This window comes from Rattus norvegicus, chromosome 5 (genome assembly GCF_036323735.1).
Source record: "Rattus norvegicus strain BN/NHsdMcwi chromosome 5, GRCr8, whole genome shotgun sequence".
Taxonomy (NCBI): Eukaryota; Metazoa; Chordata; class Mammalia; order Rodentia; family Muridae; genus Rattus; species Rattus norvegicus.
The window spans coordinates 121,928,196-121,954,221 of NC_086023.1; the positions used below are offsets into that span (position 1 = coordinate 121,928,196).

The 26,026-nt window shown below is 40.4% G+C and overlaps 1 long non-coding RNA gene across 1 annotated transcript in view; it reads left to right on the plus strand.

Annotated features, from left to right (window-relative positions):
- LOC120103168 (uncharacterized) overlaps window positions 1–7,992 on the plus strand; it is a 36,076-nt gene extending 28,084 nt beyond the window's left edge. The window contains exons 2-3 of the long non-coding RNA XR_005505268.2: window positions 4,973–5,181; window positions 6,727–7,992. This is a non-coding gene — a long non-coding RNA (uncharacterized LOC120103168). The remainder of the gene's footprint in view (window positions 1–4,972; window positions 5,182–6,726) is intronic.
- The last annotated feature ends 18,034 nt before the right edge of the window (window positions 7,993–26,026 follow it).

Consider the following 26,026-nt stretch of genomic DNA (forward strand, 5'->3'; position numbering starts at 1 on the left):
GGACTGACCCTGGACTCTGACCTCATAGGTAGCATTGAATATTCTAGTAAGATCACCAGTGGAAGGGGAAGCCCTTGGTCCTGCCAAGACTGAACCCCCAGTGAACATGATTGTTGAGGGGAGGGCGGCAATGGGGGGAGGATGGGGAGGGGAACACACGTAAAGAAGGGGAGAAGGAGGGGGAGGGGCTAGGGGGATGTTGGCCCGTAAACCGGGAAAGGGAATAACACTCGAAATGTAAATAAGAAATACTCAAGTTCCCCGGACCGCAGCAGCTCTCTGCTCCCAAACCCCGTGGGAGAGAGACCTCACCGCCTGATCAAGTGGGCACTCCTGAGGCTGCAGAGCGGAGGAGACCACCAACACTGCCCACCCCTGCCCACATCCCTGGCCCAAGAGGCAACTGTATAAGGCCTCTGGGTTCCCATAGGGGAGGGCCTGGGAGCGGCAGGACCCCTGCGTCTGAGACACTGCCGGAACCTGAAGGAAACAGACCGGATAAACAGTTCTCTGCACCCAAATCCCGTGGGAGGGAGAGCTGAACCTTCAGACAGGCGGACACGCCTGGGAAACCAGAAGAGACTGCACTCTGTGCACATCCAGGCGCCAGAGGAAAACACCAAACGTCATCTGAAACCCTGGTGCACGGAGGCTCCCGGAAGGAGCGGCACAGATTTTCCCGGTTGCTGCCACAGCGGAGAGGACTTAGGCAGTACCCCACGAGCAAACTTGAGCCTTGGAACCACAGGTAGGACCAACTTTTCCCCTGCAAGAAACCTGCCTGGTGAACTCAAGACACAGGCCCACAGGAACAGCTGAAGACCTGTAGAGAGGAAAAACTACACGCCCGAAAGCAGAACACTCTGTCCCCATAACTGGCTGAAAGAAAACAGGAAAACAGGTCTACAGCACTCCTGACACACAGGTTATAGGACAGTCTAGCCACTGTCAGAAATAGCAGAACAAAGTAACACTAGAGATAATCTGATGGCGAGAGGCAAGCGCAGGAACCCAAGCAACAGAAACCAAGACTACATGGCATCATCGGAGCCCAATTCTCCCACCAAAGCAAACACGCAATATCCAAACACACCAAAAAAGCAAGACCTAGTTTCAAAATCATATTTGATCATGATGCTGGAGGACTTCAGGAAAGACATAAAGAACTCCCTTAGAGAACAAGTAGAAGCCTACAGAGAGGAATCGCAAAAATCCCTGAAAGAATTCCAGGAAAACACAATCAAACAGTTGAAGGAATTAAAAATGGAAATAGAAGCAATCAAGAAAGAACACATGGAAACAACCCTGGACATAGAAAATCAAAAGAAAAGACAAGGAGCTGTAGATTTAAGCTTCACCAACAGAATTCAAGAGATAGAAGAGAGAATCTCAGGAGCAGAAGATTCCATAGAAATCATTGACTCAACTGTCAAAGATAATGTAAAGCAGAAAAAGCTACTGGTCCAAAACATATAGGAAATCCAGGACTCAATGAGAAGATCAAACCTAAGGATAATAGGTATAGAAGAGAGTGAAGACTCCCAGCTCAAAGGACCAGTAAATATCTTCAACAAAATCATAGAAGAAAACTTCCCTAACCTAAAAAAAGAGATACCCATAGGCATACAAGAAGCCTACAGAACTCCAAATAGATTGGACCAGAAAAGAAACACCTCCCATCACATAATTGTCAAAACACCAAACGCACAAAATAAAGAAAGAATATTAAAAGCAGTAAGGGAAAAAGGTCAAGTAACATATAAAGGCAGACCTATCAGAATCACACCAGACTTTTCGCCAGAAACTATGAAGGCCAGAAGATCCTGGACAGATGTCATACAGACCCTAAGAGAACACAAATGCCAGCCCAGGTTACTGTATCCAGCAAAACTCTCAATTAACATAGATGGAGAAACCAAGATATTCCATGAGAAAACCAAATTTACACAATATCTTTCTACAAGTCCAGCACTACAAAGGATAATGAAGGGTAAAGCCCAACATAAGGAGGCAAGCTATACCCTAGAAGCAAGAAACTAATCATCTTGGCAACAAAACAAAGAGAATGAAAGCACACAAACATAACCTCACATACAAATATGAATATAACGGGAAGCAATAATCACTATTCCTTAATATCTCTCAATATCAATGGCCTCAACTCCCCAATAAAAAGACATAGATTAACAAACTGGATACGCAACGAGGACCCTGCATTCTGCTGCCTACAGGAAACACACCTCAGAGACAAAGACAGACATTACCTCAGAGTGAAAGGCTGGAAAACAATTTTCCAAGCAAATGGTCAGAAGAAGCAAGCTGGAGTAGCCATTCTAATATCAAATAAAATCAATTTTCAACTAAAAGTCATCAAAAAAGATAAGGAACATCTTTAGTCATAAGGGAAATGCAAATCAAAACAACCCTGAGATTTCACCTCACACCAGTGAGAATGGCTAAGATCAAAAACTCAGGTGACAGCAGATGCTGGCGAGGATGTGGAGAAAGAGGAACACTCCTCCATTGTTGGTGGGATTGCAGACTGGTAAAACCATTCTGGAAATCAGTCTGGAGGTTCCTCAGAAAATTGGACATTTAACTGCCTGAGGATCCAGCCATACCTCTCTTGGGCATATACCCAAAAGATGCCTCAACATATAAAAGAGACACGTGCTCCGCTATGTTCATCGCAGCCTTATTTATAATAGCCAGAAACTGGAAAGAACCCAGATGCCCTTCAACAGAGGAATGGATACAGAAAATGTGGTACATCTACACAATGGAATATTACTCAGCTATCAAAAACAACGAGTTTATGAAATTCGTAGGCAAATGGTTGGAACTGGAAAATATCATCCTGAGTGAGCTAACCCACTCACAGAAAGACATACATGGTATGCACTCATTGATAAGTGGCTATTAGCCCAAATGCTTGAATTACCCTAGATCCCTAGAACAAAGGAAACTCAAGACGGATGATCAAAATGTGAATGCTTCACTCCTTCTTTAAATGAGGAAAAAGAATACCCTTGGCAGGGAAGGGAGAGGCAAAGATTAAAACAGAGACTGAAGGAACACCCATTCAGAGCCTGCCCCACAGGTGGCCCATACATATACAGCCACCCAATTAGACAAGATGGATGAAGCAAAGAAGTGCAGACCGACAGGAGCCGGATGTAGATCGCTCCTGAGAGACACAGCCAGAATACAGCAAATACAGAGGCGAATGCCAGCAGCAAACCACTGAACTGAGAATAGGTCCCCCGTTGAAGGAATCAGAGAAAGAACTGGAAGAGCTTGAAGGGGCTCGAGACCCCAAAAGTACAACAATGTCAAGCAACCAGAGCTTCCAGGGACTAAGCCACTATCTAAAGACTATACATGGACTGACCCTGGACTCTGTCCCCATAGGTAGCAATGAATATCCTAGTAAGAGCACCAGTGGAAGGGGAAGCCCTGGGTCCTGCTAAGACTGAACCCCCAGTGAACTAGACTATGCGGGGAGGGTGGCAATGGGGGGAGGTTTGGGAGGGGAATACCCACAAGGAAGGGGAGGGGGGAGGGTGATGTCTGTCCGGAAACCAGGAAAGGGAATAACACTTGAAATGTATATAAGAAATACTCAAGATAATAAAAAAAAAAAGAAATACTCAAGTTAATAAAAAAAATTGAAAAAAAAAAGAAATTCAATATGTACTATGGGAAGTATGAGAAGCCCTGAGTGTATGAAGTCCTTAGTGTCTGACATAAACAAAGCCACATCAAGGACTCCAAAGCCTCAGAGCCATGGACAAATGGCAAAGCCTCTTCTCCCTGACCTGAGATGAGACTCAGCTGAAGTGTGAATGGCAAAGGCTTTCTCCGTATTAATGGTATGCATAAAAATCATTCATTATAGCTTTCTCCTAGCTGGATACTTATGGTCTGAAGATTTATCCCCTATAGTGATTACTTCTATTATGTTTAGCTAAACCTTTTCTCTGCTTGGCTGTATATAAAAACCCTGTCTCCTTGTTGTATTGTGGGCAATAATCTTACCTCCCTGCTTAGCAGTATGTAGTAACCCCACCTCCCCATTCAGTAATAACCTTGCGTCTCTGGTCAACTATGTGTAGTAAACATATTGAGCTTCTAGCGTCCTGTAATTTCTCCACCAGAGACCCAGTCCTAATCCCAGCTTTGCTTTCTGTGTATCTGTCTGTGTTTGTCTTTTCTTCATTTCCTTGCCATCTTAGATCAGGTCCATACCTAGAGCTATGATGACTGCTGAAATAGATAAAAAACTACCTTATCAAGGAAGGTTGAACATAGGTTGAGAATATTACATAGGTTGAGTGTTTTTAGGAGTAAAGCATCTGCTGGGTATGATAATAGTATTGTTGGAAAATCAAAAGCCACAGCCTGAGCTCTGCTTTACACCTGCTAGAAGTCACTTGGAAGGAAACAGTCCTATTTCTTGGGTTTGATTTAGTATGGTCTAATACAATATTGACAAGAGTGATAGAATGGTGGAAAGAGATAGATGTGATGGATGAAAAATGAAGGCAGGTATTGATTCTTAGGCACTGAGGTTTCGCTTTATTATTTTCTGTGCTTTTGAAAAACAATTTCAAAATGAAACATGTGAAATATAGCAAAGCCAACGAAAAATTTGGTGATGTTTCCAGCCCACTGTCTCAACTATGTTGTCCTTTTACTATTTGAATGTTCATCTAATAAAACCTTCTTCACTCAACTATAAAACTGCACAACTTTATCACTTATTCTAAAACCCAGTGTCTAATGGATATAAGCCTTTGGATAGGTGGTTGTAGCAATCTGTATTTTCTACCAGATTCCTTACTCCTGAGGTATGTGTGCCAGGTATAAATCAGCACATGAGAGAATGCTCACACCCGCCTTCTTTCCTAATTTCTTTTTCAGTGAAAGATGTCACAGCTGAAATGTTCATTTTCTTTTTTTTTTTTTTAAGATTGGTCACATTTGCCACATATACTGTACCTTGAATGGTTTTGTGAAGAGCTGTGCCAAATATCAACTTTGAGGACTTGCCCGAGACGTGTGATGACAACTACCTGGGATGACACTACCTTACTTACCTGCTTCGTCTCCTGATGTCCCACATTACTTAGCTATGGCAAACAAATCTGGGAACCTCTGTCCATGGAGTTTTATGGGCTAGTAAGTTTTCAGGACCTGTGATGAAGAAGGCATGCCTTTGATTTCAGACCCGTGCTCTGAGTTCAAAACATACCAAATGCTGTTGCACAAACCTAGAATTTTTGTGCAATGCCAGAAAAGACAACGAGAAATGTATACTGGACTGAGTATATCATCTTCAAGTGTCCTTTAGAAAAATTGTCTGTTTCGGTAGATGGGTGAGTCTGGTTGAAGCTTACCTACAATGAGCCTTCACCACTCCCCAGGCAAGCAAGCATGAAGAATAGCTTAGCCATCTGGATCCCTATTTGAATTGAGCTCTGTACACATCCCTCTCATAATAATGCACAGGGTAGCCTTTACCTACATTTATGGTATATACTCTTTATTCCTTTCCTATCCATGGACCTGGCAGCCTTTTAGCAGTCCAGGACACCTACCCTACCTCCATCAAGTTGCAGGCATATCTTGTCTTTAATGATCCGGCCTGAACTGGTTTAGGATTCCTGCATAATAAGGGTAATTAGGTTCCCAAAGTGAATTTTTAGGGAATATCTTCTTGTCGGCATCTTACACTCATGGATAATTGAGCATGCACATGATTAAAAATCAAGTGTGTTTTGGGAAGGGGCATGAGCTATAGAGAAATAGTTATATAATTTAATCTGTTAATCAAAATCAAGTACTATCCTTGCCATTCCCCTTAGCAAACAAGCTCCCCCTTTTCTTGACCCCACAAAAGAAAGCCTCAAACACTAATACTATCCTTCAGTATCTTCACTTTGGTGGCTGCTCTCATCTTGAGAGTGTGCCCTTCCTTTCCAACCATTGCTTTACTTTGCTTTAAACAAAGTATTCCTGCTTCTTTGCAAATTTGTGCAAACCTTTATCTCATTCCTGACTAAATCCAAGAAACGCCTGGTCCAGACTTTTACCACCACTAGCAACTCCACAGTCCCCACTGCTCATCAGTTTCTGAGAGCCAAAGTGCCCCTCCCCCATTCTTCTCAGCATCTGGCTGGGCAAAGCTGGATACACAGAAGTCCTGCATTTCATCCAGTAAAGGAGTTCCTTGTTATTTGTACACACAGAAGAGATATTTTTTAAATCCTATTCTCTCAGGCATCACGTATTCTAGGTCACTCCTAAAGCTGGAAGCTCATCGGCTTTTCCAGAGCTTATGGAAATGCTTAAGGCCTGGAGGGGAAAAAACACTGGCTTCACGAAAATAAAACTGCAAGGCTGAAAAGAAACAATGTTAAATAGTGTTTCCAAAACAAAAGCCTTTCATGGCTGAAACAGTACACATATATTAAATGGAAAGTGGGAGCATGGGTAGATTTATTATATTTGATACAGTGTGATGCGGGACCTTCAAATGTAAAAGCCCAGGCTCTATAAGGGAAGTGATCTTAAGTTTATAGAGGTGCTGAAAACTTCACTTTGGGGTGAACATAGATCACAAAATGAACCATTAGGGTAACTGCCTTGACAGCAACGTCAAAAGGAGGATTTAACTTGGTCCTGAGTTTTTATCATTATCTCTTTTTGTACTCTAATATGTAGGCTGCATTTAAAAGGAACATGGGGTTCCAGAAGGCTGAAGCTGTGTGCAGTTTTAAGGTCAGATCATGAAGGCAATTCAGAGCAAAAGTCTCCTCATTCTTCAGAATCAAGACAGAAAGAAAATCTCCTCATCACCTAAGCTCCCCGCCTCATACTGACAGGCAATCCAAGGAGCTTTGGATTTCAAATCAGAGCACTTGTCTTTGCTAAGATGGCAAATTCTTTCTACACAGAACTCTACCCAGAAGTTTGCAGCCCAGGACTTGAAACCTGAAATGTGAGCTAGCTGGATTGTGGAGAAAGAAGAGGAATGCAGCAACCTGATGATGTTTCTTTCATGGGGAGTAACCCAATCTGCTCTCTGTACAGGTCCTTGGTTGATATACCTTGGCCTTTATACTGTAGAGCCCTCAAAATGAGCTTATATGGGGTTCACATTCTCCATTTCTTTGAAGTTTTGGGATCCCACAAAGGTAAAAATCCATACACTGCTGCTTATTTTTCAGTGTGTTAACTCCTTAACTCTTTTTGAGTAAAAGCTGTGTCTTTTATAAATGGTTATAACTGTCCAGACAGTTGCACTGAGTTAGATAGATGATAGACACATGGGGTCAGCATAAACATGCTGACTTCTACTCAGCAATGCCTCCAACCCCCAAGATTGTCTTCCCCCTGTGAGGACACAGTCACCATGGGCTGGAAAGTGTTCTTCATTTAAAAAGCCAAACTGATTTCACTCGTACAATATACAATATACAATACACGATATACAATATACATTATATAATATACAAGAGCAAAGATGAAAATCATTTCAGTACATACTCCCAGTGGGAAGTGGGCAGAAGTATACTACAGGTACTGCAATCACTAATGGGAGTGGACTGCAAAGTAACGTGAATTAATTCAAACATGGGAGGTGTGCCTTCTTATAAAAGAAATCCATTACAGCAATGCAACCACAGATGTCTGGGGACACAATTGTTTTGTTCTGGTTGTCTCCTGGCAGAATGCCAAACAACAACGTAATAAGCTTATTCCTCTTGGTGTTTTTATTGTTTAAATATTGGATTAACTGCTCTATCTCCACTATTAATTGCCATGTAGTAATTTTGTACAGGGGCTGAATAAAACTTCATAGATGGCTGAATAAAATTCCAGTGTGTGCATGTGTGTATGTGCACATATGTATATGTGTGTGTGCATGTGTATATGTGCATATATGTATATGTGTGTGTGTGTGCATGTGTATGTGTGCATCACATTTTCTTTCTTCATTCATCTACTGATAGGGACCAGGGTTGATCCCATAACTTGTCTATTGTTGACATTGATGTGGAAAATATGAGAAAATATGATTATCACTGTTGTACTCACTTTGTCCTTACTCATAGTCTCCTTTGCTTTTGGGCACATACTGGTCGGCCTTCCAGTGAGTGCCTACATTATTATGGTTATTAATAAGGACAATTGGAACATTTCCCCTTCATAATGATCTTCCTGAAGTCTATCTTCACAGTAATAAATACCAAAAGTCCTGGAATGGACACATGCTTTGACTTAGCAAGCAATTCTGGCTTCAGGACATGATTCAATCATTAGAACTTGGTCAAAATGTGTGAAATCGCAAGCTGTTTACAAGCTGAAGTATCCTTAAAGTCTAAAGATATTTGGGAATGCAATATAGTTATGGCAAATTATGTCGCAGAAGAACAATGGCTAGACAAATGTTCATAATTAGTGACCACATTATATGTTAGGAAAGAGGACATAAGCCTCATTGTTATTCTGTTTCCAATTCTCTCATGGGATTTTTGATTTTGGTGACGGATAAGTATATAAAACACATTCAGTACTTGAGTGCGGAATTCCATGGCTTCCATTCTGAATGCCTATCTTAACTATATAGAAGGTCACTGATTTGTATATACTTTGAGTCTGGTTAATTTCAATGTGTGGTATTTTTGTTTATTTGCAAGATCTTTATAACAATGTTTATAAAATTAATGGCACACATCTACTCACTGAGCCATCTTTCTACCCTTCATTTTTTCTTTTAAGAAATGAATGTATACATTTAAAGTCAAGGCTTTACAAAGGCTCTAGAAGGAAACATGATATTTTAGTTGTTGCTGTATGCTGGAACTTAAGACAACCCCTATTCATTACTCTTCTAGTCACAATAGATAGGCAATGGCAAAACCCTAATGTCCTTCAGTTGATGGAGGGATAATAAGTACTATACTGCTGTGAAGAAAATTGCGTAAAGAAAAATTTCAGTAAATGGACGGAACTAGAAAAGATTAGATTGAGTGATGTAACCGAAGCACAGAAAGACAATCAGTGCATGTTTTCTCTCATCTGTGACTCATGGTTCTATACCTTTAGATGGAGTCACCATAGAAACCAAGAAAGTATAAAGTATATAATGTGAGGGGGTTCTCGAGAGGAAAATAACAAGTAAAAATAATATGAAGGGGAAACGAGAAAGATGGAGTTCATTGGAGAGAGAAGAGGGAGGTCAATAGAGAGGAAGGTCAGTACAGAAGGACAGGAAGGGAAGAGTGAAAAAATGACATTAAGGATTTTTTAAAAAATACAAAAAACAAAAACAAAGAATCATCATCATGGTCATTGTTGCCGTCGTCGTCGTCATCGTCGTCGTCGTCGTCATCGTTGTCATCATCATCATTTGTGTTTTTGAGACAGGGTTTCTCTGTGTGTCTCTCGCTATCCTGAAACTCACTCTATAGATCAGGCTGGCCTCCAATTAGCAAAGACCCACCTGCCTCTGCCTTGTAAGTGCTGGGATTAAAGGTATGCGCCACCACCATTCAGCCACATATTTTTTAAAAAACTACTTTATTTAGTTTTTTTAAGATTTATTTATTGTATGTATATGAGTAACTGTCAGTGTCTTCAGACACAGAAGAAGAGATGCTCATGTGGTTACTAGGATTTGAACTCAGAACCTCAAGAAGAATAGACAGTACTCTTTTTTTTTTTATTTTATATATAAGTACACTGTACATCAGACACACCAGAGGAGGGCATCAGATCTCATTACAGATGGTTGTGAGCCACCATGTGGTTGATGGGAATTGAACTCAGGACCTCTAGAAGAGCAGTCAGTGCTCTTAACAGCTGAGCCATCTCTCCAGCCCATAGACAGTACTCTTAAATGCTGAGATATCTCTCCAGTCCGTATTACTTTTTTATTTACCTAAGATTTACATATAACACACACAATTATATGTGTGTACATATATTCATTCAATTTAAGTTAAGTTATACCATCTTGAATAATAATGCTCCCTCATGACATAGACTAATTAAAAACCCCAGTATCAGCCATAAAATGCCCAGGTTTGGTTGCTGCACATGGGAGTCTAAGAGACTCCAAAAACAATATAGGCTGTGGATGTTGCCTTGGCTACCTTCCAGGTGTTTGAAGTAAGCTCCTGTTACTGAAGACACTATGCACTTCAGTCACAGGGCCTGGATAATCCAAGCTGGGTCTGAACTGAACACTTCCTCCCTGAGAACGTTCATAGTCCTGAAATGTTACGGGAAAATTATCAAGGCAGGGAGGTAACCAAACCCTGTGAAGCTTGTGAACCACAATGACCAGTGTGCAACGGTATCACCCAAGGTGCAATAGTGACACATACCTTAGTGGTAACCAACAGCTCTAAAAGTGGATTTAAGGCTCACTAAACAGGAAGGAGATTATGCCTAGCACTAGACTCCTAGTTAAATACCTGGGGTTTAGGGAGTTCATAGACCTTAGAGGAGAATCTAATCTCACCATAAAAACAGCATAACTTAAAACTACATCCTAAATATTTGTCCATTTATCCACAGGTACATGTAACTTCCAACCTCTACTTAATAGACTCCTTTGCAACAGGAGACATTACAGAAATCACAACTGGTCAAAATGCAGAGGACAACTGTTTGAGTGGTGTCCAACCCTAAGGGATACATCTTTAATACAAGTACTGCACCTAATGGCGGGCAGAAAGATTGTAAGAATCAGAGAGTCAAAAATCTGCTGAGATACTGTGTCTCCTAGAAGTGACAGGATCATGATATGTTAACAGTATGGTTGCCTATACAAGACCTGAACAAGGACAACAATAGTAGACATGCTGACAAGGAAGGGGAGGGTATCATGTTGTGTATCCCTAGACAAAGATCCACAGGTAACTAAGACTGTGGAGAGCCATATTCATAATTGTAAGTTTATTCCTCTTATATAGGTAGGATTCCCTTACATAACATATATTTTTGGCTAAGTGGTTATGAATCACTTCAGTGTATATGCATCTTATAAGTTATTTTTCATATGTGTAAGGATTAATTTTGCTGCATATAGTAATATGGCAGTTATTTACTCTCAGAGTTTGTCATACATCATTCCATGCTTTCTGGCTTTACCTGAGGAAGCATTGTGACTTTGCTTTGTAAGTAACTGTCATTGCTTCTCCTTGTGGGTTTAGCAGCATATCTATGTTCTAGACCAATGGCATGTTTTAATTGTTTGAGAACTTTACAAGTCTGTATAATGTGTTTTGATCAAATCTTCCAATTTTTCCTCTCCTCTAATGTGTTCCCAATTCCCCATTCCCCTTTCTTTCCCAACCTTATAGGCTTTCTCTCTCTCTCTTTTCTCAACCCACTAAGTCCACTTAGTGCTGCCTGTGTGCTGATGGGTGTAAAGCTATTTACTGGCTCATGGGTATTCTCACAGGGGCTGTATTCCTGAGGAAGGGGATGACTCTGCTTCACTCAGCAGGCATCAGTTGCCAATAGGGAGAAGTCTTCTCAACATGGAATTTTGTGGTTCTAAATGATTCATATATTTAGATGTCTATATCTTTCCTTCAAGTTGTGGACATTTCTGCTGTAAGTCCATTCAATGGGTTCTCTGCGTCCTCAGTTTAAATCTCAGCTCTTTGCTCAACACCAAAGATTCACAAGTTTGGTCTTAATTGTGTTCAAGAAATTTTGACAGTTGCCTTCCTAACTGCTGTTTGTTTATTGGTATCCTGATTTCTTGAGGTTGCCTTGAACTCTAATGCACCCCCCCCATCTTCCAGGGTCTCATTTTGTAGCTAAGGCTAATTCTAGAACTCATAATTACCCCTCCTCTACCTTGGTGTTGAAATTATAGGTGCATGCCACAGTACTTCACTCAAATATTTTTTGTCTTGCTTGATAGTTTATTGATGATGTTTTCAATGAGTTTTAAATTTCTCATCTTCCAAATTTTAGTTTTTCCCATGTCCCATGATTCCCTGTTGCTTTGGTTCTGGGGAGCTGTGGGTGAGTTTATTGGGGAGTTGTGGGTGAGTTTACTGGCCCCAAGGAAAAAGCCCAGGGAAGTTGTCATGGGAAGGGAGAGAGAGGAGAAGGGGAAGAGAGATAAAGAAAGCTCACACTCACAGAGAGAGAGAGTGGGGGAGAAAAGAGAGAGAGAGAGAGAGAGAGAGAGAGAGAGAGAGAGAGAGAGAGAGAGAGAGAGAGCGCTTTGGTGAAGTTTTTATCCAATTCTTTAAGTGTCATTTTTAATGTGCTTATATGTTTGTTTATCTTTCATTTGGCATCATATATAAGTTTTAAAATTAGACTTTTGAAATTCTTGTTTTAAATATTTTAATATCTTTAGATTTGTTTATTGGAGACTATGAACTTCTGGAGGAGTCATATTGTCTGTTTTTCCATATTTGTTGTACTTCTATGTTGCAACTTATGCAATTGTTGGGGTAGATGTTTATTTAGGTTTATTTGAAGGATTTTAGTGAATAGCTTTCTCTCTCAGAGGTTGAAGGAAAGGCCATCCAGAGACTGCCCCACCTGGCAATTCATTCCATATACAGTCACCTAAGCCAGACACTATCCAGATACCAAGAAGTACATGATGACAGAAGCCTGATATGGCTGTCTCCTGAGAGGTCCTGCCAGACCCTGACAAATACAGAGGCAGATGCTTGCAGCCAACCATTAGACTGAGAACAGGGTCCCCAATGCAAGAGTTAGAGAAAGAACTGAAGGAACCGAAGGGGCTTGCCACCCCATAGGAAGAATAACAATATCAACTAACTTACATACAGACCCCACACCCCAGAGCTCCCAGGGACTAAACTACCAGCCAAAGATCACACATGGAGTGACCCATGGCTCCAGTGGCATATGTAGCAGAAAATGGCCTTGTCAGGCATCATTGGGAGGAGAGGCCCATGGTCTTGTGAAGGCTTATGCCCCAGTGTAGAGGAATGCCAGGACAGGAGGCAGGAGGGAGTGGATGTGTGGGAGGAGCACCCTCATAGAAGCCTGGGGAGGGGGGATAGGATAGGGGTTTTCCTGAGGGGAAACCAGGAAAGGGAATAAAATTTGAAATGTAAATAAAGAAAATATCCAATTAAAAAAAGGATATCAAGCTTCACTTTCCCAGGCAATGTACTGTGGGCAGGTATAGTGGGGACCCTGAACTTTCACCTCTGACAGAAAATAGTAAAATATTGACATTGTTCTCATCCAGTGACTAAGGCTTTCTTGATGTTTGGGTGTTTAGAATGCTGGGTCTTCTTTCTGAAATATCACATTTTTCCTCCTGTCTGTTAGAGATGATTATCTGATTGTTATTCACACTTAGATAGTACTAATTCTCAAAGATCTTTGCTGTGTCCATTAGAAAAGCTTTAAAAGTCTTCTTGCTTGTTCCAATTGTGTGTGTGTGTGTGTGTGTGTGTGTGTGTGTGCACGCGTGCGTGTGCGTGTGCTATGAGGGTTACGGTGTACATGTTTGGATGTCAGAAAGCATTTCTGAAGAGTTGATTTTTTTTCTTTCCACCTTTATCTGGATTCTGTGGATTGATCTCAAGTCATCAGGTTTGCACAGCCAGCATCTTTACTCCCTGAGCCACTTCTCTAGCTTTAGAAGAGACTCCATTTAAGATCCACAAATGCACACTCATTAATAATTACCACAGACTAAGTAAAGCAGTGATCTAAAATGTCTCTGCATATTATTAGCCTATTTACTTTCCCCAACAGCCCAATGAAGGAGAGAACAATATGCTTCCACCTTAAAACACAGTATGACCGAGGCTCATGGATCAAGCCACTTGTGCCAGATTATGAAGCTGGTAAATAGGAGAGAAGGTTAGAAAAGAGAATAATTGGTCTCTAGAACTGATGCTGTCATCTTTGGACCTTTCACCTCTCCTAATGCCTTTCACTTAACGTAGCCTATTGTTGGTTTGTTTTTCTGCTGGTTGCTTCTTCATGCACCATGATCTTGCCAACAGCAGGGACTCCATCCATCATCTGTCCTCTGTAACCAACGTCCATGGTATTTGTCAAATGCATAGAACAAACAATGAAATGTTTTATTATGGATGAGAAACAGAAGGCAAGGGGAATAAGGAGGAATGAGGAAAGGAGTAAAAAAAGAGGAGAACAAAGACTAAAAGAAGAACACAATATGGTTATGGAGAAAAGTATTTGATGCTCTGGGGACACACAACTGGCAGAACACTCCCACCATTTTTCATAAATCACAATTCTGTCATTTTCAGGCACTTGGAAAAATCAACAGACATTTTCTTTTCAAGTGAAGCTTTGTACCAAAGGCTGACAGTTACAGCAGAGGGAGGCATGGGTGGGTGTAGCTTGCAGTACACAAGCAGGGAATCCCCCACGCCCATGGCACCCATGAGAGAGATACCTCTGAGAAACTATCAAGATTCTGAGAACAATATGAAAGTCAATGGTGTAGTTTGCATCTGGATGTTTATCACAAGTGTGCCTTTGTGAGTAGAAATGTTACACGTGGTTATTGTGAAAATCTGTCATCTTTTTTTTTGTTGTTGTTCTTTTTTTTCGGAGCTGGGGACCGAACCCAGGGCCTTGCGCTTCCTAGGTAAGCGCTCTACCACTGAGCTAAATCCCCAGCCCCACCCCCCATTTTTTTTAAGTTCAAATCACATTCAAAACTAAATCACTAAAATAAGATAAAGTAAAAGAAACACATTTGGAAAGTGAATGAGAATTTCATAACTTATTCTTCATATGTCTTTTCTGATAATTTTTTAAAGACTTGGTTTTAATTGTATATATGAATACGTATGTATGTATGTTCATGTATATGTCTATGAACATGATTATAGGTGCCTACAGAGGTCAGAAAAGGATTTTTATTTTTTAATAATGTATTTATTTTTACTTTGCCTGGGTGAGGATGTCAATCCCTGTGGAGCTGGAGTTGCAGACAGTTGTGAGCTGCCATATAGGTCCTGGAAATTAATCCTGAGGCCTCTGGAAGAGCAGCCTGTGCTCTTAACTGCTGACTCATCTCTCCAGCCCCAGAAATTTTATTTTTAGTTAGTGCACTTCTTTTACCTTCTGACAAGCTAAAGTGTGAGGAACCTAAAGGTGTGTGTGTGTGTGTGTGTGTGTGTGTGTGTGTGTGTGTTGATCAATGCTGGTCGAGAGTTCTTTTCTGAAGCATTCATCACTGTAGACAAACTCATTTGATATGGTAGGTCCTGTACCTCCAGCCTAATGCTCTGGAAACATCTGTTTGTCATTGACACTCACATGCACAGAAGGGCAGACCATGCACTCTCTTTTAGACCACATAATTAAAAAGCACAATTTCTCATTAAAGGGAAGGGAGAGAACAGAGTATTCCTTTACTAGCGTAAATAATGTTTATTTCTGGTGTTTTGTTCTCTACAGAAAAGAAAATCTTGATAATGTAACTATATTCCTAAGGGGAAATGCAAGGTTCTATGTTGGGTATTTCTGTTCACTTTATGATTAGTGTATTTGTCCTGGATCACTAGCATGGTCTTGGAGAGAAAAAAAACCTTATATTTGCAGAAGATGAAGATTAACACAGAGACCCATAACTGGTAAAGGTATAGAGAGTAAGAGACTAGAATGTTTATCTGTAAGTGGGAAGTCTCTATCACACTCCCTCTTCTCAAGGTTCAGGGATCATCATAGAAGAGGCATAGAGTGTAGAAAGAGCCAGAGGTTGAGGATTACTACAAGGAAACAATGTTTTCTGGATACAGTAGGGCAGACACACATACAGACTCATAATACTTACGACAACACACACAGAACCTGCACAAGCCCAAACCAGACAATCCCAGCATGGAGAGTGGAAAGAGGTACAACAATCTCACTGCTTGCTGAGGAACTATTGGCAACTGATAGCTGCTGGGAGAGGAAGAACCCATTTTCTTCAAGAGTGTATCTAGAATGTTCACCTCTAGTTGATGGCTGCATACTCAAGAATACATGGGCTACACAAAACGGAGCCAATTGTTTTTAAAGAGAGCACAACATTGGGTGGGTGTGGCAGGGGCTTGGAACTGGGAGGAGTTGTGGGAGTGAATACTATCAAAACACGTTTAAAAATTATATTGCACCAAATTCTCACAGAATTGATAATAATGCCTACTTTAAAATATTAATTATTTAAAAGATTGAAATTATAGTATTAGAATGTTAGTTGTGGGGGCTGGAGAGATGGCTCAGAGGTTAAGAGCACTGTCTGCTCTTTCAGAGGTCCTGAGTTCAATTCCCAGCAACCACAGGGTGGCTCACAACCATCTATAATCAGACCTGGTGCCCTCTTCTGGCCTTCAGGCATACATGCAGGCAGAAAGCTGTATGATGTATACATAATAAATAAATGTTTAGAAAAAAAAAAGAATGGTAGTTGTTGCCTAATGCTGATGTTTAGATAAAAAAAATTTACTATCCAGGTATTTCTTAGACATATTCAGGATACCAGCCAATCAGCTTTTGATAGATGTTCCCCATCTAACTTTAGATTGTTGAAAAGGTTTTCAAAGATAATAAATTTATAATGTAACATAAACTGATATTTTACCCATTAGGCCATGGTATGTCTTATTCTTTAGGCAATGGCATAGTGATTGGGCCATGGGATGCCTTGCACTGTACCTTTCTGAATAGCATAGTGTCTACACTGTGAGAAGTTTTGCCTTGTGCCTTACTGACTAGCATAGTGGCTATACCATGGGATGCCTTTGAGAAAATGTTACAGGGTGAGTAACTAGTTGATGGTTTTCAACATCAGCATCAATGTCATACTCTGTAGCATTTGCACTGTAGAAAACTAAGGAAGTCCCATTTATCCAGTTCTGCTCCTGTGTAGACGCTATTGAACCTCAGCATTCAGATCAGTGAGCTACCAATTCCCTGATAATGTTAGAAAAACTGGTCTTGGGGTTGGGAAGATTATACAATGAATAAAGCACTTGGTGTTCAAATGTGAGGATCTGAGTTTGTATCCCCAGAACCCATGTAAAAGCTGGCATAGTGGCAACGTGTACCTGTAACGCCAGTGCTTGTTGGGAAAGAGACAAGGGTCACACTGGCCAGCCAGTCTAGATGGAATGAGGAACTTTAGATTCAGTTAGTGACCTTCTCAATAAAAAAAAATAAATAAAATAATAAAATAAAATAAAGCAGAGAAGCAATTGAGGGGAAATGTTCCAACATAAATCCACCACCTGCACCCTTATAAGCAAGCTCACATATGCACACATGCTTACACATACTTACACTATACATAGAAACATACATACACAAATAATTTTGGACAACCCTATTGCAAATATCAACACAGTCTGGTACCTCAACCTTGCTATGTATGCAGAGTAGACCCTGTAGTTGAGAGTAATTTACACTGCTGGTTAGTACCAGTACTCACGTTCTTGGGCATCTGTGCACTTGGCATTACTCTAAATGTCTTAAGCACTCTCACTACTTAATCTTTATAGCAAGCACGTGGAGAAAGAGCTTCCATTCTCATGGAGGAGACTGAACACAGAGAAGCAATACAATTACCCTCTGGTTAAATTATAACATGATTCAATCCAACCCATAATTCAAGAATTCATATCCTAAGTCGTATGTTTGCAATTACTATCACAGGACGCAGGGAGAATAGTAACCAGAATGGTGGGAGCTAATGCTGGCTGTAGAGTGGCTCAGAGTCTGCTCCGTCTGTTAAATACTTCATATTTCAGCTCTTCCCTGGAGCGTTGTACCCAGACTTTTGGCTACTTTGTGGGTTTCTTTTTCTTCCATCCTTCACCCACTTTTTCCACCCTATCAACCCCCTATCGCTGGGCTAAAAACACGAAAGAAGGAAAACATGGTAACATTATATTTAGACCTCTTCCTGCTGGTTAGGGGTATTGAGTTTTTTTGGGGGAGGGGGACACGTTTGATCTTCACAGTCAGGATATCTAATTATTTTCATCTTTTTGTGCATGGCTACTTGGCAGACAGCAACAAAGCACTCACTGGCCAACGAGCCCACCTTTTATCAGGGCTCCAGCATTTAAATACCCTCTGAAAAGTTCCCCCCAGAGTTCCAAACTTTACACACTCCCAGAAACTATCTGCAACTAACAAAAACTACATTCCAGCCATAGCACGAGGCAGATCAGTCACCTTCTGTGAAGCAGCCCCATACGATCCCCATACCTGGGATTAAAATGAAAACATTCCTGTAATATTTTGATTTTTTTTAAAAAAAAGAAACCAAAATTCTCGCGACAGGGCATTGTCAGGAAAATTCTTGAGTCTCTGTCTCTCTCTATAGCTAAAATTACCTGGTTGTAGATTTGGGTCTCAACTAGTCCCACAACTAAACTTACACAGCCACAGTAGGTAAGAAAGCAAAGACATTACCCCAATCCTTGATTCAATGGGCTTGAATGATAACACAACAGGTAATATCTGATTTAAGTAACCTACAAAGCACACCAGCTGGTGCCAGGGACAGAGCCATATGTGGGCCATCAGTGGGCCATTGGTGAGGAGGGCAGTGCTGGGGGAGGGAGTGGATCTAGATTTCTTATAAGTAGTTCAGAGTTTAGTTGAACGTTGAAGGAGGAATGTTGGACCAATATGATAAAGAGAGATGGGAATATCATGTGAACATTAGCACAGTCAATATAATATGATAATCAACAGAAACAATTGCTAATTTAAATGTTCTGGTTGCAGCAGAAGTGAAATTCTGATCATACATACACTTTCTAGAGAGCTTCCAGCCTTCCTCTCGAATTCACTTTTTTTCTTCATTCTTTATTAGGACCTCTAGAGAACAGCAGGAGCTTTTCCTAAACCCTACCACCTAGTCAGCTTTTCTGACTAACACCTGTATGCATGTAGAAACAGATGGTCCAAAATATTCTTGCAATGACTGGGAGCCTGAAATAGAAGTCCCAAATGGAGACCCCAAGTAGATCCACCTGTTTATTGTAAGGGAGGTAGAGTAGCATGGGCTGGAATGATCCCCCCCCTCAGGAAGGGAAAGAATCCAAGAAGGCGACTAGATTTCAAATCTAATTTTTCATCCTTTACTAAGACCTGTAGATATGTTATTTAAACACCCCAAATCCCAGCTTACTTCCTCTGTGAGGTTTTACAGTGGATGAATATAGGGACTTTATCACAGATTTCTTAGGTTCAAACATCTACTCATTCAAGGCTTAGACATTCATTATTTGGGAAGATTTTTTTCATTTATTATTTTTTCTTTATTAACTTGAGTATTTCTTATTTACATTTCTATTGTTATTCCCTTTCCTGGTTTCTGGGCCAACATCCCCCTAAACCTTCCCCTTCCCTTTCTCTATGGGTGTTGCCCTCCCCATTCTCCCCCCATTACCACCCTCCCCCCAACAATCATGTTCACTGGGGGTTCAGTCTTAGCAGGACCCAGGGCTTCCCTTTCCACTGGTGCTCTTACTAGGATATTCATTGCTACCTATGAGGTCAGAGTCCAGGGTCAGTCCATGTATAGTCTTTAGGTAGTGGCTTAGTCCCTGGAAGATCTGGTTGCTTGGCATTGTTGTACATATGGGGTCTCAAGCCCCTTCAAGCTCTTCCAGTTCTTTCTCTGATTCCTTCAACGGGGGTTCTATTCTCAGTTCAGTGGTTTGCTGCTGGCATTCGCCTCTGTATTTGCTGTATTCTGGCTGTGTCTCTCAGGAGCGATCTACATCCGGCTCCTGTCAGTCTGCACTTCTTTGCTTCATCCATCTTGTCTAATTGGGTGGCTGTATATGTATGGGCGACATGTGGGGCAGGCTCTGAATGGGTGTTCCTTCTGCCTCTGTTTTAATCTTTGCCTCCCTATTCCCTGCCAAGGGTATTCTTGTTCCCCTTTTAAAGAAGGAGTGAAGCATTTGCATTTTGATCATCCGTCTTGAGTTTCATGTGTTCTAGGCATCTAGGGTAATTCAAGCATTTGGATTAATACCCACTTATCAATGAGTGCATACCATGTGTGTTTTTCTGTGATTGGGTTACCTCACTCAGGATGATATTTTCCAGTTCCCTCTATTTGCCTATGAATTTCATAAAGTCTTTGTTTTTGATAGCTGAGTAATATTCCATTGTGTAGATGTACCACAGAGGTAGATGTACCTCTGTTGAAGGGCATCTGGGTTCTTTCCAGCTATTATAAATAAGGCTGCTATGAACATAGTGGAGCACATGTCTCTTTTATATGTTGGGGCATCTTTTGGGTATATGCCCAAGAGAGGTATAGCTGGGTCCTCAGGTAGTTCAATGTCCAATTTTCTGAGGAACCTCCAGACTGATTTCCAGAATGGTTGTACCAGTCTGCAATCCCAACAATGGAGGAGTGTTCCTCTTTCTCCACATCCTCACCAGCATCTGTTGTCCCCTGAGTTTTTAATCTTAGCCGTTCTGACTGGTGTGAGGTGAAATCTCAAAGTTGTTTTGATTTGCATTTCCCTTATGACTAAAGATATTGAACATTTCTTTAGGTGTTTCTCAGCCATTCGGCATTCCTCAGCTGTGAATTCTTTGTTTAGCTCTGAACCCCATTTTTAATAGGGTTATTTGTCTCCCTGCGGTCAAACTTCTTGAGTTCTTTGTATATTTTGGATATAAGCCCTCTATCTGTTGTAGGATTGGTAAAGATCTCTTCTTTGGGAAGTTTTTAACCTCTTCACACTTTGCTTTTTCATCTGTAAAATGAGGTAAGCAATAATTCATGAGATTACCTATTGCTGAGAAGAATGAATTCATTAAAAATTAATATAGTTTCAAGAATAAGACAACTTTCAATAAATGCCTTATTAAAATCGGCCAGATGAAACTAATGACAATTATCTCTTAATTGTCTTCTGGGAGAAATATACAGGGTGGTACACTATAATAAAATAATCTAGCATAAAACAGGCTTTCATGCAAAAAACTGAGGCCTTATTTCTGCTACCAAAAAGCTTGCAGTTTCAGGGCCAGTGAACAACAAGGCTGGTGGTTGTATTCCATTCCTAGACCCCACATGGTAAGAGAGAACCAGTTATTGCAGGTGGGTGGTCCTCTGATCTCTATAGGTGTTATCCCCTCTGTGGTGTTTTGAGTACTGTTAGAGTAGGTATGGCCTTGTTGGAGGAAATGTGTCACTGTGAATATGGACTTTAAGACCTTCATCTTAGCTCCCTGGAATCCAAACTTCTCCTAGCAGCCTTCAGATGAAGATATAGAACTCCAGCTCCTCCTGCACCATGCCTGCCTGGATACTGCCATGTTAATGATGATAATGGACTGAACCTCTCAATCTGTAAGCCAGCCCCAATTAAATGTTGTCTTTATAAGAGTTGCCTTGGTCATGATGTCTGTTCACAGTAGTAAAACTCTAAGACACCCTCTAATAATAAACAAATATCTTAAAAAACTATTTTTTAAAAAATAGTTTACAATTTCAACTTGGAAGACATGATTTTTTAAATTATTTATTTTAATAAATATTGTTTTATGTTTTGACATAAAACATAAATTATTTGTTTTATGTGTATGAACACTTTGTCTGTATGTAAATGTGTCATGTGCATACCTGATGCTCATGGAGGTCATAAGAGGGCATCAGGTCCACTGAAATTTGGTTTACTGATAACTGTGAGTCATCATGCAGGTGCTGGGTACCTAACATGGGAGCTCTGTGTTCTTAACCACTGAGCTACAGGAAGATATGAATTTATCTCCTAAATGAAGTACTACTGCAAAGTAAGGTCCCCAGGTATTTGTCAATGTTACTGTTCTATGTGTCAACAGAGGAGGATATGAATTTGCTCTTCAGATTCCCCAGAGATACTTCATCCAAAACATCCACAAGGAGATTCAGATTTTTTTCACTATATGTTCTTAACTGGTTGCATCTAACTTTGGAGCTTGGGGAATCTAGAATTAGACTGCATAGTAACTAACTCCATCTCTCAGTTAGGACCTTCGTTGAAGTACCTCACCCTTGTGCCTCATCATCCTTGGGTGTAAAATAGGAAGAAAAATAACTCCTAAAGTGTGGTTAAAGATTACAAGAGTTGGTTGATTCTGATTCATGCAAACACATCATTCTTTAGGAAAAATAGAATTTTAGACCTTTAGAGCCAATGTGATAGCTGTCATGAAGTCAATCATTCTTATCCTTTTGAAATTTCAATGAGGAAGAGTTGGAGAGACAGTTTAGTGGTTAGGAGCTGTTCATGATAGTGCAGAGGACTGGGATTCAGTTCTCAGCACCCATGTACTGGCTTATAAGGATCTGCAGCTCCAGTTTAGAAGCAGTAACACCCTCTTTTGGCCTCCATGGGTAACACACACACACACACACACACACACACACACACACACACACACACACACACACTGGCAAAACACTCATATGCACACAATAAAAATAAGCTTTAAATTTTCATAAGGAAATACTTCAAATGTTCTAGATAAAATTGTTACCTCATACTTTAATAGATTTTTTAAAGATTCAAATAAGCCTTGATTCATAAGATACAAATGTTCAGCCAAAGATTCCAGTTTTCTTTATGCGTCTATAGAAGGATAGGTTGTCCTAGGGTGTAAGTATGTTTCCGTTTTCCCTAGTAGGCTTATTACTGCTTCTAACTCTTGTCAGATAGCCTTCTACCCTTGGTGCTTCCCATGAATCTGGCCTCATGCACACTTCTGTTGTCCTTCAGTTATCTCCCTGGAAGAAGGCAACATTTTGGGTAGCAAACTCACTACATCTTGAGTCCCTGACCCTGGGTTTCCAGCTTTCTGTCCAATAGATTCTCATTCATTGTTGTTTCCCAACCAAACATATAATCTTCTCGACAGCTTTCTATGGGCTGACATGGCTTTCATTACCCAGTGGCTCATGTCACGACCACAGAAGACACTTGTCCTTTTCCCTGACCAACTCTTTGAGTGCCGCGCCACTTCATTGAAGCAACTTTAATTCTTCACATTATCTTTCTCACATGAGGGGCTGCCAGGCTTACTGTCTAGGGTCTTCCAGCTTTGGAAAATAAAGTTTTCACCAAGGTCAGGGAATGACCTGTGTGTAAGGTTCAGGAGACCAAGGCAAATCATCCCCTTGCTGTGGATCCAACTGAATGGAGCTGCATAGCAAAGCCATTCTCTCACCATGGAAATCTCTTCACAAATCCCAGCATCTCTAAACCATCGCAGTTCTTTTTTTTTACACATTTTGGCTGTAGTTTCATATCTGCTCTGTATAGTACATTAGTCAAAACAGAGGTGGAAAAGATCACATTTAAAGATCATGGTTGGTTTTTTTGGAACCATGACTGGAAGCAATAAACCTACAGATTTCAATCCTGATTTTGTTTCCTTCTTTCTATCTTTATGCTTTTACAGAAGAAAGATTTCTGTCAATCTCTCTGTTTTAAATATCCCAGCTCTGTTTAAACCTATTTTCCTTGATGATTGTTTCAGTTAACTGCTGGGAAAGGCTGCCTTTTCTGGCTTGCTTTAAATCTTTAAAAATGGATAGTTACTGGGTCTTGAAAGGGACATTCCAAGCTTTAATAATGGCTTTGCTGAAAACAAATAAGTGTTAGTGCTTTTAACTACAAGTCTAATTAAGAATATGGATTTATATTAATAGGGGCTATAAGTTTAATGCAAGGCCATGTGACATTTCCAGAAAGGAATCTTGACATCTACTGTTTCCTTCCTTTAACCCCTTTAATATCAGTGCCAACCACTGGTTAATTAGAAGACACTTAAAGCATATTTGTGTATGTGAGATTTTGGTGTTGATGAGCTGTGGGGCGGCAGGTACGTTTTACAAAATTCAGGCAGATTTGTGATTCTTACATCCCTTCTGAAGAATAGCTCAATGAAACACACCATGAGCTTTCACATTCTACATTCTGCAGCTCCTTAAATGTGTTTTAGAAATCTGCCCTAATGAAATGGTCCACAATGCAGGCTTTTCTAAGTCATCGTTTGCATGTCTCGTAGAACTTTATGGAATTCTTTAAAATTAGGATATGACTTTACATTTAGTGATATAGAAAGTGTTTAAAGGAACACAGGCACTGAAGACCATGTAGAGGTAAATTCCCTATGTGATTTAAACTTTATGTAAGAAGGTAGTTTTTACATATTACTTATTTATTTAATTTTCTGCTTGTATGAGTGCATGCATGAGTGTGTGTGTGTACATGTATGTTTGTATGTGTGTTTGAATGTGTGTGTGTGTTTGTATGTGTGTCTGTGTCTGTGTGGCATGGGTGTGGAGCCAAAAGGAGGATGCTGGGTGTCCTGCTCTACCATTCTCAGCGTTAATACCTTGGGGCAGGTTTTGTCACTGAACCTGGAAGTAGACTGATGGCCATCAAGCCCCTACTAGTTTTCCAGTTTCTGCCCATCATGATTCCAGAGTCACAGATGTACACACACACACACACACACACACACACACACACACACACACACACACGAGAGAGAGAGAGAGAGAGAGAGAGAGAGAGAGAGAGAGAGAGAGAGAGAGAGAGAATTTCATGAGGTAAATGGAAAATATTAGCAGGTCTGTGCCAAAAATGGAAGGGAGGAAGCTAATCCATTGAAGTGAAATTGCCTTCTCAGGCTATGATTATTAAATCTACCCTCTGCCTTTCACCCTTTTACTCTCTTAGTGTCCTCTTTGTAGATGAGCTGAGGACTTGGTCTTAGAGAGGACACAGATAGATATCTAACTCTGTAGTTAAAGTAGTTGAGTCATATAGCGGCTACCACCACAAGTCAAAGCAGGGAAAGAAAGGAGCACACTCTTTCTGATGGATTCCACCCAAAGCAGTGAGTTCTGGTTGCAAGCTGAAGAATCCTGATCTGGACTGTGCATTCTCAAAACAAACACCTGGAAGCAGTCCGGTATTACAAGTTCATCCAGTTTTACTAAAATGTTGAGGTAAATTTAAATTGATCAGCAGCACATTTTGATCCAAGATGGGAAGTTAATTGTTATGAAAAGGCTAAATCTAGAAAAACATGATAGCTCGATGGGATTTCAACAACAACAACAACACACACAACCTACTGAACAAAGTGATTTCAATGCTCATCTAGAACAGGGGTCTGTTAGTTGAATCTCATGGGTTATATCTACTTATAGACTATTTTTTTTATAAAGTTTTATGTGCAAACACCAACATTCATTTGTTCCCATGTTGTCTGTGAGAGATACTTTATGTTATACCATGGAAAATTCAGTAGTTGTGACAGAAGCCATGAGGTCTACAAACCCTGAATATTACTATTCTATAAGTACTACTATTTATAGAAGATTGTCAGTCACAGCTCTAAAGGGAAGAAGGGAAAACCAGAGACAAGAATATGCCAAAGCAGAAAATGAGAAGATGTATATATTCTACAGAAAACCCAAGATCCAAAATTTCTTGTTTTCTAGAAACACAATTCTCATATTTTGAAATCCAAGTTTAGTTGTTTATTTTATGTATATGAGTGTTTTCTCTGCATACATGTAAAAGTACTGTGTACATGCCAATGGATACCAGAGGTATGGATGGTTGTGAATCACCATGTGGGTCAGGGGAACTGAACCTGGATCTTCTGCCAGAGGAGCAAGTGCTCTTAACTGCTGGGACATCATCCTAGTATTCCCTACTCACTTTAGTTTTTTAATATGATGTTTCAATAGATGAAAACAGTAACTTACTGTTCCCCAGACTAAATGACTGTGTCCAGTTGTAGCGGCCTCTGTTTACTTGTACAGATAGAGCTTTCTGTTTAAATTACCTGACATTTTGCCACTATATTCAAGTTATGCTCACAGATAATCATACACACCGCTCAGTCCGGATAAATATGAGCCCATGTCTTTCCACCAAAAAACAAAAGCTATCTCTGAATATGATATATAAAAAAGCTGGAATCACGA